Here is a 19,610-nt window from a genome sequence, read left to right on the forward strand (position 1 = left end):
GTTTTGTCAAAACTTTTCTTACCAGCTCTAATTCACAGACACATTTGTAGCTGAAATCCACACACAGCCCAAGAAACTGGGCTCTGCAGAGATGTGAAATCCACCCAGTGGATGCAGGGCTTCATCCCAGTAGCCAGAAGCCCCTTTTTGGTGGGTCTATCTCAGTACTTACATGGCCCTCACTACTCTGGTATCTGAGCAACTCACCCTGTCTTGGAGCAGACGGGAGTGTCTGGCTCAGCAAGACAGGGTGCTGGAGTCCTGAGCTGGCAGGGAAAGCAGGGGTAGAAGTAGTCTGGGCACATCAGGTGGCAACTCCCAGGGGCGGTTCTGTGATCCAACCTGTCACACTCTCCTTTGCCATGAGGCCTACAAAAAACTCGACAACAGTGAGACTGCTGGTGTGCCAAGAGCCTTGCCTATCATGCTGACCAATACTGTCTCACTGTTTTCATGTGCGCCCCAATTTGTTTGTAGCCATCTATTGTCTTTTGTCTGTTACTTAGATTGTGAGCTCTTTGGGGCAGGGACTGATATTTTTGTGCTGTGTTGTATTGTGCCTAGCACAGTGGGGTCCTGGCCCATGATTGGGGACCCTAGGTGCTACTGCAATACCAATAATAATAATAATAATAAATAATAATACTTATTATTGCTTCATAAGTTATTATTATTATTTATTATTAATTAATAATTAATTAATAAAATATTTATTTAATACTATGGTAAAGGGGCCATATAAGTATCAAAGATTGGACATACCTACCTCAGTGAATCTTACACTTTGTACACTTGAAAGTGGTTTTGTGGCATAAACAATATCATGTGACTTACATTGAACAATTTCACTGCAGAAATAGCAAGTTTGAGCTGCAAATACTCTCAATATTGCTGTCAAAAGTCTTGGAGCAATCCATAGGCTGGCGCATGTTTGCATCAAAGAAGTTCAAGTCCCAAACAAATATGTAAAAATCCAATGCTGTTAAGTGGATAATTTGTGAAATGGAAAAAGGAGGATAAATCCTTCTAATAAATTGCTCCCTGCAAATAATTCACCCAGCTCTACTCTGCAGGCATAACAATGGGAATAGAAAAGTCTGCAGACAAATTAAATGGCTTCCTCTAAGCGATGTCATTTTTTCAAGTTCCCGAGTCCAAAAGTCCCTTTTAAAATGATTTCTGTCTGGGGTTTTGACAGCTTCTATTGTCTTTATTTCCTGATATGTTATTGCTGTCGCCTGGTCTCAGTTATTTGAATGTTTTCTGCTCATTAGGGCATCTCAATCAAAATTCAAATTTCGATTGCATCGTTTCTCTGAGCCTGAGAACAACGGCAAGACCGAGTCAGGGCGCTGGGACCAAAGTGATGAGCCATAATTATTGTCAGTGACACGAAGAGTTCATTGTACTTAGGGATCTGTTTTCACACAGCTTAATGATCTCTCTGTTCCATTACCTATTCCATCAAGCATGTGTTGTTTGCAGTATCTATTATTGCTGCTGGCTGATTGCACTTTGGTATGATGCTCTTTCAACATTTCACCAACTTTCAGACTTACGTGTCTTTCTTGTCCGGGTCAGAGCAAGTCAAGCAGATTTACATCTGTTTGAATGTGAATCTTTCCTAGTTTGCTTTGGTTTGCAGCGCTGGGATTGATAGGAAGTGGTTTCTGAGGCTATGGCTACTCACTGGTCAGGAGGCTAGATGAGGTATTCCTATACATGCTGTCCTGATTGTAGTGTAGACATACCCTGAGACACAGGTACAAAGTCACTTTCTGCTGGACTCGTGTCCCTAAGCCTTTATTTTAAGAGGGCAAACTTTTCACCTCTGATTGCCACAGGGACATCTGATCCACACTGTGAATCTCTAATGCATATTGTGCCAGACACACACACACACACACACACACACACACACACACACGCACACTGCTGGCTCTTGACGTCTTCGAAACCAGCGTATGATAATTCATTTCTGTTTCTCTAAAAAAGAACAGGAGTACTTGTGGCACCTTAGAGACTAACAAATTTATTAGAGCATAAGCTTTCGTGGACTACAGCCCACTTCTTCGGATGCATACAGAGTGGAACATATATTGAGGAGATATATATACACACATACAGAGAGCATAAACAGGTGGGAGTTGTCTTACCAACTCTGAGAGGCCAATTCAGTAAGAGAAAAAAAACTTTTGAAGTGATAATCAAGCTAGCCCAGTACAGACAGTTTGATAAGAAGTGTGAGAATACTTGCAAGGGGAGATAGATTCAATGTTTGTAATGGCTCAGCCATTCCCAGTCCTTATTCAATCCTGAGTTGATTGTGTCTAGTTTGCATATCAATTCCAGCTCAGCAGTCTCTCGTTGGAGTCTGTTTTTGAAGTTTTTCTGTTGTAATATAGCCACCCGCAGGTCTGTCATTGAATGACCAGACAGGTTAAAGTGTTCCCCCACTGGTTTTTGAATATTATGATTCCTGATGTCAGATTTGTGTCCATTAATTCTTTTGCGGAGAGACTGTCCTGTTTGGCCAATGTACATGGCAGAGGGGCATTGCTGGCACATGATGGCATATATCACATTGGTAGATGTGCAGGTGAACGAGCCCCTGATGGTATGGCTGATGTGATTAGGTCCTATGATGGTGTCACTTGAATAGATATGTGGACAGAGTTGGCATCGGGCTTTGTTACAAGGATAGGTTCCTGGGTCAGTGGTTTTGTTCAGTGATGTGTGGTTGCTGTTGTTCTGTTTCTCTGTTGTTCACCACCTCAAAGGTAACAATGCTGAGGTGTGGAAGAGTGTGACCCAATCAACTTTCCTATGCAAATGACTACAGCTGATTGGCTCCTCCTGACAAACCGAAAGAGTAGCTCTGTGTGCACATAGAGTGCAGAATATGCAACGGACCTTGCAGTGCAGTTTCGAGGATTTGTAATGAAGAGGAGCATTGGTCTTGGGATTAAGGCACTGATTGGACGTTGGCCAAGTCTACACTAGAAACTTTTGCCAATAGAGCAGTGTTGTCTGGGGTGAGATGATTTTGTGTAATATTTCTATACCAGCAAAAGCCCTAGTGCAGATGCAGTTATAACAACATACAACTGGTTTTGCCTGCATAGTTTATTTTTCTCACCAAACCAGTATAAGCTACACCGACAAAGGCGCTTATTTTGCTGGTACAAGCTACGTCTGAGCTAGGAGGATTTGCTAGTACAGCTATACTAGCAAACCTTTTCTAGTGTATACCTGACTTAAGTCTCAGGAGATCTTATTTCAGTTCCTACCTCCGCCACAGGTTCCTCCTGTGTCCTTGAGCAAGTTACTTAATTTCCCTGTGCCTCAGTTCCCCATCTTTAAAATGCTGACGGTATTTCCGTTCTCCACTTACAATGTGTACACAGCACATAATACAGGGGAACGGTTTGTTTGGGGCCGTTAGACAGAATTGTAATGTAAGTAATAATAAAGCACAGATTGCAGAGGAAAACAGTATATGTGTTGATACCATTGGGAGCCTAGATCATCTCTTTGCTATAGGAGGAGGCTTTTGGAATCCATTCTTTAGGCTGAAAGGAGCCATTTGAATGTCAGGTGTTAATGATATTTTAACGATAACTTTGTAAAAAAGTTAATTTTTGTTTGTGTTCAAAGAGAAAATTAAAGAATGTTCTGTTCTGTCATCACAGGCTGGATTTTGGCACAGAGACGTGACTAGCAACCTAACTAGAAACAGGCTGGCCAGACCCACAACTGGCATATCTAGGGGTGAAATCCTAGCCCCATGGAAGTGGAAGATTTGCCAGTGGGGCCTGGATTTCATCTTTAGAGCCGAATCTTCCCAGAGTTCAGGGACGGTTAGATCTGGAGGGCATCTCTAATTCTAGCCTTAGTTTTTGTAGCAAAGCTGAGAAGTAGGAATTGGATAACCTATGGGTTGGTTCTTTTAATTAATTTGGTGGAAAGCAAGTAACCAACTGATTTCCTCACTTGAAAAATATAGGATCTGTTTTATTTCCCCCCTCTGCTATGTAGATTTTGATTCTATCCTTTTCGGGGGTCACTCACTACCAGGCCCCAGGCAGCTAGTCTGTAGCTTGGATAGCTACCTGGCATACATGCATATCTTGGAAGTGATCTTATGACAACCATTTCTTTCCTAGTTTCCTCTCTCCTGAACAATAATTACTGCAGTAAGTGGGAGGCTCATTGTCCCGCAGCCTATTTTCAGCGATATGAGAGCTACGTAGCAGTTGACTGATGTTTTATTCTTAGAAACATCTTTGATCTCACAGGCGCATCACTAGCAAATGATTTCAGAACAAATACTGTCAATTCATATCAGTGGGCCCCAATTCCCAACCCCCGTCTCCCTTTTAGTGTCTTCTGCCCGTGTGTTGCAGATTGATTTTTTAAAATGCTTATTATTACATTTTACAAAATATGTAATGCTGGTGAAATGTATTTAAGGTGTAGCTTTTTCTTAGTTATAGCCCAAGAATTCCATGGGGATACTTTGCAGGATTATATTTGTGAATGTTTCCCTCCCCCTCCCATATTCCCCTGGTGCTAGCTGAGAGCAACATTAGCAATTCGAGGAGGCGGGATAGCTCAGTGGTTTGAGCATTGACCTGCTAAACCCAGGGTTGTAAGTTCAACCTTAAGGGGGCCATTTAGGCATCTGGGGCAAAATTTTGTCCTGTTGTGAAGGCAGGGGACTGGACTCAATGACCTTTCAAGGTCCCTTCCAGTTCTATGAGATAGGTATATCTCCATATATATATTTGGAGTGTTTGCCCCTATTGCACTAAACTCTGAATTGGTTTAGGTTCTCCTGTCACTAGTGTACTTAGCCTCCAATGGTCTTCTTAAATCTTGTGTGCATATATAATACCCCATCCCTCCACACATTAACTATCATATAAATGTGGTCCTTGATGTAACCATTACCAAGGGGTTCTATATCATTCTACTTTTTCAAAATGTGGTATCTCTATTTGCCCATAAACAACCCCATGTGGGTTTCTTGCACACACAATTGTACAAGCACTATAACCACTGTGCACAATTGACTGAATTTCTGAATGTAGCTCTCAGGCACACAGGTGAAGCTAGTGAAAAATGATTTGATGCATGGATTTCACACATTGAAATGATGGCGCACAAAACCTGCATATGTGAATGATTGCACAGGAAAAGCAATGCACAAATAAATACAGGTCTGCTTATTATCATGACTGTTGATGCCTTCTATTGCAGTAGTTCCCATAAGCCTCAGCGAGGGTCACTCCCATTGTGCTAGGTGCTGTACAAACACATAGGAAGATGTGGTTCCAATGCCAAAGAGCTGTCAATCTAGAAAGACAAAAGGTAGGAGAAAGTGGTGCACCATTGAGCACAGTGATGATAGTGATGACAGGCGTGCACCCCTTTGAAAATGTAGCCAATAGGATGAACTGCTTTGTGGGTTAGCACTGGTCCGAGAGGAAGGGCAGTGGTTAAAGTCTGTAGTGAGACACAGGAAATTTAAGTCCAGTTCCTGACTCTACCACAGACTTAGAACATAACATATAAACCCTCTATGCTCCAGTTCTCCATCTGTAAAATGGGGATAATAGGGCTCTGTTTACTTGTCTATTGAGAATGAAATCTTTTTAAGTAGGTTCTATCTCTCACCACCTGTATGTCCAACACCTAGCACAAATGGGTTGTTAGCTGCTATTGGCATAGAAATAATAATAATAGCAATTCTGGTAGAGTGGCTGCTTGCTCAGGAAATCACATCTTCTGCCAGTTGTGCTCACTTACGGACTTCACAATAATTGGTCACTTTTTCAGAGCAGCTCCCCCAGAGCTCCTCACCCGTGTCTCATCGTTAGCCTCCCATCTACAGCCACCAAAGTCACAGTGATTCTTATTCTAGCCAGGCCCCCTTTTAGAGATCATCAAGGCTTTAGCTCTGGACAAAGGGAATTGCTTGGGTGCAGCACAAGTGAATCCATGGGTCTGAATGTGCTGCCAACATGGTCCTCCCACACTCTCCTGGCCTGGGACCTTAATTCTCACATAGGAAATCACTAAACTGCCACTAGACCTGTGGGCCCCTCACCTGACACCTGTCCTGGCCTTTAGCCCTAAGAAGACCAGTGTCCCGTTCTGTATTCACCAGCTGAAACATGTAACAGTTTGGCTTCTTGTTAATCTACCTTGCATGAAGTCTATGTAACCCACTCTAGGGTCTAGTATCTCTGGCCCCATCAGGTCACCAGCCATAAGAGGCTAATAAATCAATGAGAGGATTTAAGCATGTAGCTCAAGCAGTTGTGACTTATGCTCTCAGACTGGCAGGTCCCCTCTTCAAACCCTGCTGATGGTCCAAGTGGGCCTGGTTACACCCACATACTTTATATCTAAGTTAAATGTCCACGAGGCTATTTGCTGGGCTGTATCAGCATCCTCTGCGGCACCTACAATAATTCTGTAATCCGGCAGGACATAGAAGAGCGAGCATAGAGAATCATTGGAACATTAATGTGCCTGAATATCAGGTTTTCAGTGTTCTTCTGGCATCTCTATTTGCAAGGGCTATGTTCAGCGGGCTGGAAACAATACAGTTTTGAGACAAGAATAGAACTCAGTGGGTGCTGCCTACTGCCAAAGAAAACAATGCAGCACAGAGAGCAGTTATTCCCATTCAAGTGACAGTTAAATAAAAATAGCAAATCTATTGAAATTAACTACACTGAGGCTTTCTGCACTCCAGTGACAGCTCAGTGCAGTTGACGAATTGTGGGAGATCATAGGGGAAAAAAAACGGTGGGCATTTTGGTTTAACCAGCGAAACTCCTAATCATTCTCGTTGGGGTAACTCAAGTGCTTGTTATTTCCCCATGGCTGGCTTTGTTGTGCGCATTCGATGAAGGTTACATTGTAACTCCTTCTAGGTATTCGCTGGCACAGGGGATCGATGCACTAGCTTTTCATAATGTGACACAGAGATTGGATGTGTTTCTAAAGGATGCTCTTTACTTTAACCACAAGTAATGGGGTATCACCATATTCACCTGTTTAATAGAGAAGAATAATTCCCCGCACTGCAGGAAATGCTGGGTGGAATTGTATGGCTTGCGTTATGCAGGAGGTCAGACTAGATGATCCCTTCTGGCCTTAAACTCTATGAGATTTGGGTTAAAAAAAAAAAGCCCAAGTGAAAACACATTTGTTGCTCTTATTCCAGCCCCTAGTGGGAGCTGGCCACATCACAGACCTACCACCACTACATATTTAGCGCCACCGGCAAGTTTCTGAAGCTCAGAAGAGATCCAGACTCCAGCGATTGAATAGCATGGGATGCTCAAGGTCAGGAGGGTAGTGTATAAAGCAGAGGAATGGAAGGCCACATACTTGGAACAGCAAGGGATATTCTGCAGATCAAGAATTAGGGATGTATAGAATTAAGGGGGTAGGACCACAGTTGCAAGGATACAGTAGATTATGATCAGGGCATGTTGACAAAGCTGTGAGGGATCCCAGGACTGGGATAGCAACTAATGCAGGAATGTATCATTGGCACTACTAGAAATAGTAGAAATAGAAAGGAATGACCGAACATATTTTAGTAGGTGAATTTATCCTCTTTTCTTGTCTGTGAATTACCTGGGGCAATATTGTGCTTCAAGTAGACACATGCTCTCTTGGGGCCCTCTATCTTGGCTCTCCCAATCCTCCACCCTCAACATCAGAGCGTCTGCCGGGGACTGAATGAGCATGTTCACAAAGGTCCTCCTGGGTTTAAGGGTTGCCCATCACCCCCAACTTCCTCCATCTGCAAGTCTCTTGATGCACTGTGAGCAGCATGGAAGAATTGGTCTTTAAGATCGTTAGAAATGTTAACAGGGCTGGAGCTTTATGATAACAGTGGATTAGACTCCATGACCCAGAAGGTGCCTTCCAGTCCTATGTTGCTATGTTTTTATGAGCTCAGGTTGGTCATAGCATGCATAGGGCAACATGGAAGAAGGCAAGGAGTTGATTGCACAAGAAGCTGAGAAATGGGTTAGTACAGGTGACAAAATGGGCGGACACAGGTGGACAAAATTCTATGCTATTCTATTCTATTCTACTCTGGTCTGTCTATTCTATTCAGATTCTTATACCGCACTCATCACTGTAATATCTGAGCACGGTCCAGTAGTGCATTTAGTGACATGACTAATGTCTGTTAGCCAGACAGAAGGCTTATCTTTCCTGCCCATCTCCCAGCCTTCACAGAACTTTCAAAATGGCCACTGGATTGAGTACTCTAATTTGTATTCAAGCTAATGTTGGCAACACTTTTGTATTCCACAAACATTCTTGAAAATAAAAACTTACCCACCCAAATTCTGTCCAATCAAATATGGTTTTAAGAGATTCAGGCTATGCAGAGCTGAACTGAAATTTTTCAACTCAGCTCCAGAAATCAAATTGGAACATTTAGCTGCAGGAATGTTGAATTGTTTCATTTTGATTTGAAATGTCAAAATAAAATGTTTCCAATAGAAATTTTTCAGCACTTTCCATTCTGCAAAAACATGTTGATATTTCAACATTTCATCTCAATTCGGGGCAAAAAACACATTTAAAACAAAATTGGAATTTTCCATGGGGAGAGACATTTCCATTTTCAATCAACCCTAGTCCTAAATGCTGCTACTCATGCACGTCTTCTGTCTTTAACACAGGATGACGGTGTATCCCACAAGTTAGCTTGCATATCTCACTTAGGATATTTTGCGTATGGTTAAGCTATGCAGCTATCAGCCTAGAAGGAACAAAATCTATAAAAACCCACAATTTTCCACCCCCAGCAGCCAAAAGCTTCATTACAAGAAAATAACCTTTGTTCCGAGGTGCCTGCAGTGACGAATGAGGTAGATATCAACAGTAATTATGAGCTGGCATCACTTTAGCGGACTGTTCTGCTTATTTTCTTTGGAGAGATCCCTTCAACCAAGGTCGGATTTCTCCAATATTCTTATTTTCCGACAATATGGATGATAATTTGTCTCCCCCTATGAACGTGCACAGACAACTAGCTTTTGTCACTTATGTGAGGAGCCTTCTGAAAAGTATGTGCGGGGACAGAAAATGACCCCAAAAAAGGACTTTTAAATTCAGAAGAGAACAACATGTCAAAATTCTTTAAACCATGATAAATGTACCCAAAGCGTCCCAGCTCTTTCCGAGCAGCGCTGAGTGATGGTGATTTACGACGGTGGAGAGTTTTCTTAAGCGAGTGGTTTTCAGAGAAGAAAGAAAGGTCACCGTAGCTTAGGCCTTACATAGTTTATCTTGCTTTCCTGTAGTCTGCTATTCCCTTTGAACTAGTCAATGTCAGAGCAGAGCTGTCGCTGCTGGGGAACTACCATTACAATAATAATAATGATCATTGTAACAAAAATATATATACACACGGATTGTGTTTTGGGGCCATATCACACACACAATATAGATAAAAGTTATGGGTCATGGATGAGCAAACTCGATCCTATCAGGCAAAAACAGCTGATCCCAAAACACGGCAACAACAAGCAAATCAAGGAAGTCAAATGCAAACATGCTACCAACGCGCAATCTGCACCGTTTCAAACAGATCTGCTGGTCAATCTTTTATACTTAATGACAACAACAACAACAGCAAAAGCATTGGTGAAATCTTCCTTGGAAGATGAGATTCTAGGTGTCGGTAGGAGAGTGGAAAAACATTTTCAGCAATTGGCCCGTCCCTGTTTGCCACTGATCACAGCATTTTAAGCATTATCTCCTTATGAATTCCTTCAAAGGTGATCTCGCTTGGTTTCTGATGACAATTGTGGTAGGGGCCGTGAGGAAAATGTTTGAGTTTGTTCTGAACTCATCCCTTGATTTTTTGAAGGCCCGTGGGACTGTCCAGTGTGGGAATGTATAGGCTGAGATTTCCACAGCAGCCTAGAGCAGAGGTTCTCAACATGAGGGTTGCAAACAGATGTCAAGATGTTGTGATCAACATGCCCTTTTACTATGTTGCTAAATTGGAAGTGCTCCTGGCTTGACCAGAGCGGAATTCTAGGGGGTCCTACTATGAAAGAGGGGGTCCTGCTATGGAAAAATGTGGGAAATTCTGCTCTAGGAGACTTAGATGCACAACTTCCATTAGATGTAATGGGAATTGTGCATCCAAATCCTTTAGGTGGTGCATCAAAATCCCAGACTCCAGGGGAAATTCACCATGTACAGATAGACAGCACAAGCCCTTTGAAATAAAGCTGAATTGGGACCACATTCATTTTATGCTGGCCTCATGCACAGAGTGAATTTCTCCCATAAAGAAATAAACTATCTGGATAAGTTTCCATTGTGTGAGCTCAAAAGCCGCTAACAGATCGAAGCCGAGAGCAATTGTAAATGACATCAGATTGGTTAGACGTGCTGGTTGGCATCTGACAGATGCTCTGTTTCCTACCCTTGTTAACACTCTGGAAGAAGAGGTACAATCTACACTGAGCTAAGTGTGCAGAAAAGGAGGAATTGGCAACACAGCATGAGACAAGCAAGAAACCGCAGGATGATCGGAAGGTTTCAGAAAGATGGGCCTTTCTCAACAGAATGAGATTCAATTTAGATAAATGCCAGGCAAAATATTTTAGGCTTAAGGAAAAATAACCCCCAAGCAGATGGAGAGAGTGGGAGAGTACATCATAGAGAGCGGGGTGTGCTTCTTAGAAAGGAATGCTGTGGGGAAGGATCTGGGAATTATAATAGATAACAAATTAGACAGGAGACACTTATGCAATGTGCAGGAAAACTGAAGCTGGGATGTATTCCTTGTGGAGATAAATTGAAGAATCTGTACATGGATCTGGATAAGGGTTAGGCCATAGGTTGTAGCTTAGGTTAGAGATCAAGCCAGGGCTGGGATTTAGGTTCAGATTGAATTTATGAGCAAAGCTGGCAAGGTCTTGGCTGCATTCAAACAATAGCGGAAAAAATTGGATCAGCCCCACCCCCAAAAGTGGAGTGGAATTGGCTGCCGATGCTACTGACGATTCATCATTATTGTTTTGTTACAAAGCATATGTTAATTTCACAGTGCTTTGCAAATATAATAGAGGCACGTTGTCATGCCCTCAATCAAATCTAAATAAGCCAAATAAACAAAGACAACATTTAACCAGAGGGTGGGTGAATGGATTATTGACTGTGAAGAAAATGAAGGGTTGCTTGAAGAGGCTGGTTTAAGGGAGGTATTTCAAAGAGAGAATGAGCGCTGGAGGACAGAGTCCAGTGCAAGAAATCGAATGTTCCAGGCATAGCAGGAAGCATGCTGGGTGACATGAATCTAGGAGTGAGAAAAGAAGTCCTGGACGAAGTAAGTTGAGAGGACTGGGAAGAGGATAGAGAGTGGGATTGGAACGGAGGTAGAAGTAGCCGTTAGAATACGGTGAACCGTGTAGGGAAGGTTGGGGAGTGGAATGCACGAGAGCTGGTTGAAAATCTTTCCATAGAACAGTTTTACATTTGAAAATGCAAATGTCATCAGAATTGAAACATTTCACAGGAACGTGTCAATTTCAACGAAATTTGCACTGGAAAAGGGTCAAAACCATTTCATCTCTCCTGTTTTGGTTCCATAATGTTGAAACCTTTCATTTCAATAAGGAACACATATTTCATTTTGACTTTATCACTTTCATTTTCTTTTGCTTTTTACTATATTGTAACATATTTTAAGAATTTAATTATATTTATATATGTAGTGAGGCAGAGTGGCCTCCCTCCAAGCCAGAGGGGGAGGAACCACCCTGTGTGCCCAAGTGGGCGGAGCCAGGACTACCTCACCCCTCCCACAGGAAGTGGGTAACGGGGACAGGAAGTATAAAAGGCGGAGTCTCCAGCTCGGTTGGAGCTGAGACACTTAGGGAGGCAGACAGATCTTGCTCGCTCCTGGCCGCTGACTCTGGTACTGAGCCCAGCAGCGCCCTGCCCTCTGGGGAACTTACGTTTGCAACGGATGTGCCGGGACTGCTGCTGGCCACCGACCCAGAAGAGACGGAGGACGCACCGCTGATCCAGGTACACCCCGAGGGGAGGGAAGGGAAGGAAGTGGCCCTGGGACAGCAGATCTCAGTCTGGCTGCACCTCTGCCTGAGGCACAGTCGGTGTCTTGCGGTTCGAATCCCCGCTGACCCAGTGGTGGACCACTCTGCCTCTGTTAGGGCCCTGGGTCAGGGTCCAGTGGAGTAGAGCGGGCCCTGGCCCCACCTGCCATCCACCTCTGGAGTGGCAGCCTCCCCGTACCAGGCCCAGAGGCTGCATTTGTTGGTCATCTGCCAGATCTAGGACGCCCGACCCCTGGGGCTTTTGCTCAGTCCCTGCATTAAGAGCCCAGAGCTAACTGACTGCTGGATTTCCTCTTGCTCCAGCTGAAGGGACCCCAGGCCATAGCCTATGGTGTATGCCCAGTTCCTGCTTAAAGAGCTCAGCCCCCGCCTAAGGGCCAGGGCATACAGGGTCCTGGGAGAATCTGTTTCTGCCTACGGGCTGGAACTAATTGCCTATCTGGGGGTTCGGCCCCATTAGGTGTTAGTGTCTTGACTGGCCTAACTTGCAAATTCCACTAATATTAGGCAGAGATGCTGATGGCATAGTGAAGCAGTGTGGCCTCCCTCCAACACAAAGGGGGAAGGACGACCACCACCCGACCACAATATGTATTACATTTATCATCGTCGATATATGACATTTAATATTTTATATTAGGTGGTCATTTTGACAAGAATAAAACAAAATATGTAGTTTTCTGAATCAATATTTTTCAGAATTTCCGTTCTATGAAAAATTTCAAAATTTCGCCTTTGCGTTCTGATTTGGAACTAAAACCAATTTTGAAATGTTGGAATTTCCCATGGGAAATCCTGTATTCTGACCAGCTCTAGAACAGACACCCACAAATGGAAATGGCAAATGTGTGTTACCATGCACTGGACAACACATAATCCACATGATGCAATCTTTACAGGATGGGGAAAAAGGAGCCTTCAGCAGGGGTTGGGAGTTTGCAGACAATGTGTATTTTATATGTACTATATTGACTTCCACTGAAGGCACTAGCAACCCCAGCCCATTTCCTCTGCAAAGTGATTCAGCTGGGATCCTCATTCATCTGGGTTACGGTGTCCTTCTCAGGTCCTCGGCTTAGATTGCCGTGCTGACCTGTTGCCCCGTGTAGCTGCAGATTTGGTGTTGCTGGGCTTACAGTGATGCGCACTGATACAATACAGAAATAAGCTTCATTCTGAAAAGCAGGGTTTGAGAAGTGGGTATTAAAGGCTCATGAATGGTGCTGATAATGATCTCACATCCTGGTGCATGCAGGTGAGTAAACAAAGACAGACTCTACATTAATTAATTAATTAATCTACAACCTATCCTGAAGGATGATCCATCACTCTCACAGCTCTTGGGAGACAAGCCAGTCCTTGCTTACAGACAGTGCCCAAACCTGAAGCAAATACTCACCAGCAACCACACACCACACAACAAAAACACTAACCCAGGAACCTATCCTTGCAACAAAGCCCGTTGCCAACTCTGTCCACATATCTATTCAGGGGACACCATCATAGGACCTAATCACATCAGCCATACCATCAGGGGCTCGTTCACCTGCACATCTACCAATGTGATATATGCCATCATGTGCCAGCAATGCCCCTCTGCTATGTACCTTGGCCAGTCTCTACGCAAAATCATAAATGGACACAAATCAGATGTCAAGAATTATAACATTCACAAATCAGCGGGGTAGCCGTGTTAGTCTGGATCTGTAAAAAGCAACAGAGAGTCCTGTAGCACCTTTAAGACTAACAGATGTATTGGAGCATAAGCTTTCGTGGGTGAATGCCCACTTCGGATGCATGCATCCGACGAAGTGGGCATTCACCCACGAAAGCTTATGCTCGAATACATCTGTTAGTCTTAAAGGTGCCACAGGACTCTCTGTAACATTCAAAAACCAGTTGGAGAACAGTTCAGTCTCCCTGGCCACTCGATTACAGACCTAAAAGTCACAATATGACAACAACAAAACTTCAGAAACAGACTCCAACGAGAGACTGCTGAATTGGAATTAATTTGCAAATTGGACACCATTAAATTAGGCTTGAATAAAGACTGGGAGTGGATGGGCCATTACACAAAGTAAAACTATTTCCCCATGCTTATTTCCCCCCCGCACCCTCCCACCTACAGTTCCTCATATCTCCTTGTCAATTGCTGGAAATGGGCCATTTTCATTACCATTACAAACAGGTTTTTTTTCTCTCCTGCTAATAAAAGCTCACCTTAACTGATCACTCTCCTTATAGTGTGTATGGTAACACCCATTGTTTCATGTTCTCTGTGTATATATATATCTCCCTACTGTATTTTCCACTACATGCATCCGATGAAGTAGGCTGTAGCCCATGGAAGCGTATGCTCAAATAAATGTGTTAGTCTCTAAGGTGCCACAAGTACTCTGTTCTTTTTGCGGATACAGACTAACACAGCTGCTACTCTGCAACCCTAGATAGTGTCAATACATTCTAAATAGGTCCAGTGTTTCTGATTCTCGCCTCCAGGGGGCGGTGTGACACATGTACTAAGCATGCTAGTTCATTACACTACAACTAAAGAAAATAGTTCCTTTCCTCTGAGCCCTCACTCATTCAAGCTCTCCAAACACTCAGCCCTCTCCAGCTTCATCTGAGATTCCTGGTTTGCGAAGAATCTGGGGAAACTGACGTACGTTCAGCCATTGATATTTACACGACTGGAATGTTAAAAGAATGGCTGCGTATGCTGTATAAACGCGAATACAGCCAAATCAGTCTGGGCTTAAATAGTTAGTTACTGACATTAATGTCTACTTAGCTGCATTAGAAAAATAAATGTAAGATATCTTCCTGCCAGAAGGCTGCTTCACATAATATATTGCTCTGTTGATGGGTTTGAATAGCGTCCTCATATTGATTGGTACAGCGGAGAGAATGGAAAAATAACAACAGGGCTCTTCAATGGGTTATAAAAATAGCAAAGAAGGCAGCTCCACCACAGTGTGGAATTGAACTCCTGTCCTCACAAATGATCCTAACAATGTTTTTAAATCACTGGACCATTTAAGAAAGAGCTGACACGCCAACAAAACAACTAATTTCTTCATCTGCCATATGTCTTCGGCGCCACGTGCCCTCCCCGAAAGAACAGGCAGGAGAACCAATCAATTTGGAGCCAGTCCCTCCGGGCTGTGCTTTTATATTTTGCCTGACTAGCACATAGGAAAGATCTGAGATAAAGGCCACAGGGCAAGGTTTGGATGGTTTAAGCCAGGGATTGGCAACCTTTGGCCCACGGCTCGCCAGGGTAAGCACCCTGGCGGGCTGGGCCGGTTTGTTTACCTGCAGCGACTGCAGGTTTGGCGATCGCAGCTCCCGCTGGCCGCGGTTCGCCGCTCCAGGCCAATGGGGGCGGCGGGAAGCAGCGCGGACCAAGGAATGCGCTGCCCGCCGCTTCCGGCCGCTCCCATTGGCCAGGAGCGGCGAACCGCAGCCAGTGGGAGCCGCGATCGGCCGAACCTGCGGACGCAGCAGGTAAACAAACCGGCCCAGCCCGCCAGGGTGCTTACCCTGGCGGGCCGTGAGCCAAAGGTTGCCAATCCCTGGTTTAAGCTCTACATCAGGTATCTACTGCATGGCTCAGCTTGATGTCAGGCTGCCTTGGAGCTCAGCTTGCAAATAAGAGCACTTGCTCTGTTGTCTGCGTTCACGCAAGAAGCGGCCCGTTGGAGGACCTAATGGAAGCCAGGCCTTAAGGCTCCAATTCAACAAAGCACATGCTCATTATATGCTATTATTGCTATATGCTTAAGCACATGCTTATTACTATCAGCTATGTTTATTGTGGAAGTGCCTAAGAGCCAGCCAAGAATGGGGCCCTGTTGTGCTTGGTGCTGTACAAACAGAACAGTAGGCAGTCCCTGATCGGAAGAGCTTACCGTCTAAAGAGACCAGACCGACACAGGGTGGGGGGAGGGGTGGAACACACCAGCTGAGTGAACAATGGGGCGGTGGCAAACGACACGTTAGTGCCACCATTTCGGGGGTGGGGTGGGGTTTCTTAGGAGGGGATCAGCTAATGGGGGAAATAAAGGGAAGGAGGCGACAGTGTGGAGTGAAGCTGAGGTGAGGAGGCTGTGAGGGAGGAGGTGGGCTGGAGCAAATGGCCAACAAGCGCAGGGCAGAAGAATTCGGAGAGCACTGTCCAAAGGTCCCTGCTCTGGCTGCGTCTACCCCTAATGACTGGGATCGCTGGCATGCTCCTCTCTGCAGATTTCCCCCAAGGCCACATAGCAGGGGAGGGGAGGCGAGGCATTGCCTGGTTCCTTGTGCCCCTAAATTGGGGAAGAGAGGTTTCCCCTACACAGCACTGGATCCAAAGGGGTGCTGCGGACAGGGGATACTTAATTGAAAGCTATGAGTAATGTCAGGGCCTTGCCGAGAAGGGGACCCAAAGTACACACAAATGGGCTGCATCACAGGCCCTAAAGGACGCAGTGTGGTCTGCTGGCAAGGCCACGGCTCGGGGACCTGGCTTCTAATCCCAGGTCTGCTACTGACTTGCTGTGGAGAAGTCATTTTTCCTCCTACCCTTGTCTATTTAGATGATAAACTCTTTGGGACACGGACTACCTTTGTAGTACAATGGGTCCTGAGCTCTGGGTGATGCTGTAATATAAACATCCCGCAAGGCCTATCGTCGCGTTTAAGGCCAGAAGGCCCCACCAGATTATCTAATTTGTCCTCCTGTACAGCACCCGCATACAAAAGCCAGCAACTGAAATTAGACCAAAATGTTACAGCCCTCAGGAGATCAGACTGGTATATGTGCTGCTGGCAGAGACCGGGAGGGACAGAGATGCATCAGTGCTTGAGGCTTCTGCAACGGCAGGGAATTGATTAATTGAGATATACCAGCCTCCTAATGTCTTTGCTCTTTGAGTAAAGGAATGTGCATGGTCCGCAACAGGCCAGGATGGCTTTGAAAAAATGTGGGCTTGTTTAGAGCTGGAATGAAAAGGTGGGAATTTGAATGAATATTTGTGGGGAAAGGATTCTGCTATTTGCTTAGTGTAGTGGGAAGAGAGCCTGAGACATAAGCCCTTGTATCAGAGGCCTGGTATGAGGCAGGACCTGCTCACAGAATCTGGCCAGAACAGGGCTGATATTGCAGAAATATACATTCCTTAAAAGTGCTAATCTCAGAGTAGTTACGCAAACACATCCCGATATTAAGTGGTATCCAGGGCCGGTGCAAGGAAGTTTCATGCCCTAGGCAAAACTCCCACCTTGCGCCCCCCACAGCCCTGCGGCAACTCCCCCCCCCCCGAGACCCCTCCCTCAGCAGCTCCCCCCCCTGCCCTGAGGCACCCCCTTCGGCAGCTCCCCACCCCAGCTCACCTCTGCTACGCCCCCTCCCCGAGCATACCATTGCTGCTCCACTTCTCCCGCCTCCCAGGCTTGTGGTGCCAATCAGCTGTTTGGCGCCGCAAGCCTGGGAGGGGAGGAGAATTAGAGCGGGGGCGGCTGCTCGCGGAGGAGGCGGAGCAGAGGTGAGTGGGGTGGGGAGGAAATTTGGGGCACTGCTTTTTGGTGCCCCCAAATCTTGGCGCCCTAGGCAACTGCCTGGTTCGCCTTAATGGTAGCACCGGCCCTGGTGGTACCAAAACGTTCTGATATCAAGGATGGTACAAAAACATTCCCCAAGAATAACCGGAACACACTGACCCCTCCTAAAACATAAGGTCAGGATGAGAGTACGTAATAGAGATGTTTTAATCGAACCAACATGTAAAAGTTTATGGGTGATAACTCCCCACTTCAGGGGGCAGTAACTAACTATGCCAGAGGGGCAGTATGTAACTTTTTTGTATTTGGGGTATAAAATGTATCTCAGAGGGAGTATCTTTGTCTGGCCTAGGGAGGAACGGAAAGTCCCGCCATTCACTGAGCTGGTCCATTGTTACGGGCATACATGTATTAGTGGTCCGGTAGAGTCTGCAGGATACTAGTACCGTGCTTTCTCAACAATAAACCTGGTTGGACACCTTCGTCACTTAACGGATCTTGTGGTCATTGGGCAGTTTGCTCGAGGTCTGCCATGCCAACTGTCTGCACAGGGCTGAGGTGGCACACAGAGGGAACACACACATGCAGCCAACTATCTATCAACATCTAACCACACTTAGCTTCAAGAAGAAAAGATGGAGCGCTTTTTAGCTGGGTCTCATTCTTGGCCAGCACCCCTGCTAAGCTTCTCTCATTTGTATCATTCCAGTTTTAGCATTGCATGTGTCGCTTACAGTGCACTGAAGAGCTCATAAAAATCCCCACATCCTGGACAAAATGAGCTGAGCTGTGCCTTTGGCCTCCCATGATCCAACTGCCAGCTTCTCAGTCTTTTTGAAGTTCAGAAGAAGGTGCTTGCATCTTAGCCTAAGAATACATTATCTGTTATGATGCCTCTGGCTTTAGATCAAGCGAACTTCAAAACGCAAGTGTTGCAAACACAAAGTAACACCCTCTTTTGATAGTAACACCCTCTTTGGATCCAGTTAGGTAAAGCTCTCAGGTGCAGTGAGGATGTTTGCATAGATGGCTCTCTGGGACCAATTTTGCAGATCAATGGGGATGTTTTGGGCATGGTCCTATGCACTTTTCTTACCCAGCCAGTAAAGTACAAGAGGCTCAGCGGGATGTAATTTAAGCCTCACAAGTTTGCAATGTATCAACATGATGAAAAAGACCATTATGTGCTAATCCCTCAAGTCCAAACTATCTGACCCAACAGTTGGGGGGGAAAAACAAAAACTCCCAGCCACTGAGGTAAATAGATGAATGCAGAGGAAAACATGTCTTTTTATGTAACACCGCAATACAGAATGTAGGCGTGAGGGGACGGCAGGGGCACAGCCATTTAACATGGCTATTGCCGTGAGGATAGTATCTCTTCCTTTGGCGCTGTAATTCAGTCGGCTTCCCCTGAGAACACTGATTTCAGGGCTGGATTTATAATTTGCCTTGTAGAACTAGGGCAAGTACTGGCTGAAGATTGATGTGAAAATCAAATCACTCCGTGCGCTCTATGAGTGCGGAGGAAGATATGCTCCCCTCACACCTTGTTAATTCTGCCTCTTCCGGCATCCAGAGCTGTTGTAGTATCTCAGGCTCGGAAGCGTCATTCGCCCTTCATGGAAAACTTCTATCTACAGAGGCTGCAAAACAGGCATTTAGGCCCTGATTCAGGAAAGCATTTTTATCCAGGGCGGATTCAGAGCATTTAAGGCCAGAAGGGACCATTCATTCATCCAGCCTGACCTGACAGGTCATTACATTTCACTCAGTTACCCCTGTACTGAGCCCAATAAGTCGTGTTGGACTGAGGTCTGGTCTACACTACAGACCTATATCGGTATAACTCTGTCGCTCAGGGGTGTGAAAAATCCACCCCTCTGAGTGATGCAGTTAGACCTACCTCACCCCTGGGCAGAT

Source organism: Chrysemys picta, chromosome 2, assembly GCF_011386835.1.
Source record: "Chrysemys picta bellii isolate R12L10 chromosome 2, ASM1138683v2, whole genome shotgun sequence".
In the NCBI taxonomy this organism is placed as follows: Eukaryota; Metazoa; Chordata; order Testudines; family Emydidae; genus Chrysemys; species Chrysemys picta.